The sequence below is a fragment of the Atta cephalotes genome (assembly GCF_000143395.1).
Source record: "Atta cephalotes unplaced genomic scaffold scaffold00046, whole genome shotgun sequence".
NCBI lineage: Eukaryota > Metazoa > Arthropoda > Insecta > Hymenoptera > Formicidae > Atta > Atta cephalotes.
Window position 1 is genome coordinate 1,992,527 of NW_012130110.1, and position 593 is coordinate 1,993,119.

Genomic DNA, 593 nt, shown 5'->3' on the forward strand with positions numbered 1-593 from the left:
TACTATATACTATATATTTTTTAAATTTTATTGGAAAAAATATCGTTAGCGCCATTCGGTATTGACAAAATGGTAGTCGAGTTATGGAAATATTTGAGATATTCTACAAATCGATGAGCTTGAATCGCAACGGCGATTTCACCGTATTTACAATTTGGCTCTCGTGTTCAAGTGGTCCATAATGCCATTCAATCCGAAAATTTCGTATGACCTATATAAGAAACAAGCATACTTTTATATATTATATTCTTTCCAATTTACGATGTATGACAAATATAATTTGAAGAATATGATACGCATACAGAATATAATAATATTCTCGCGATTGTTCCGCATGAGAATTATTTCGAAAATTAATGAAATTAATTTAAAAATAATTCCACAACATGATTCCTATTGACAAAATGATTATTAAATAATTGAAATGATTATTAAATGTACAAAAAATTGTGTTAACAAATTAAACATTTAGCTAATTGTTAGAATGAATATTATAAAATTAATATTTCAAAGAAAATGAAGAAATATCACAGAAAGGAAGAAATAGAGAGAGAGAGAATAAAAAATAAAAAAAGAAAATACGAAAAAATAGG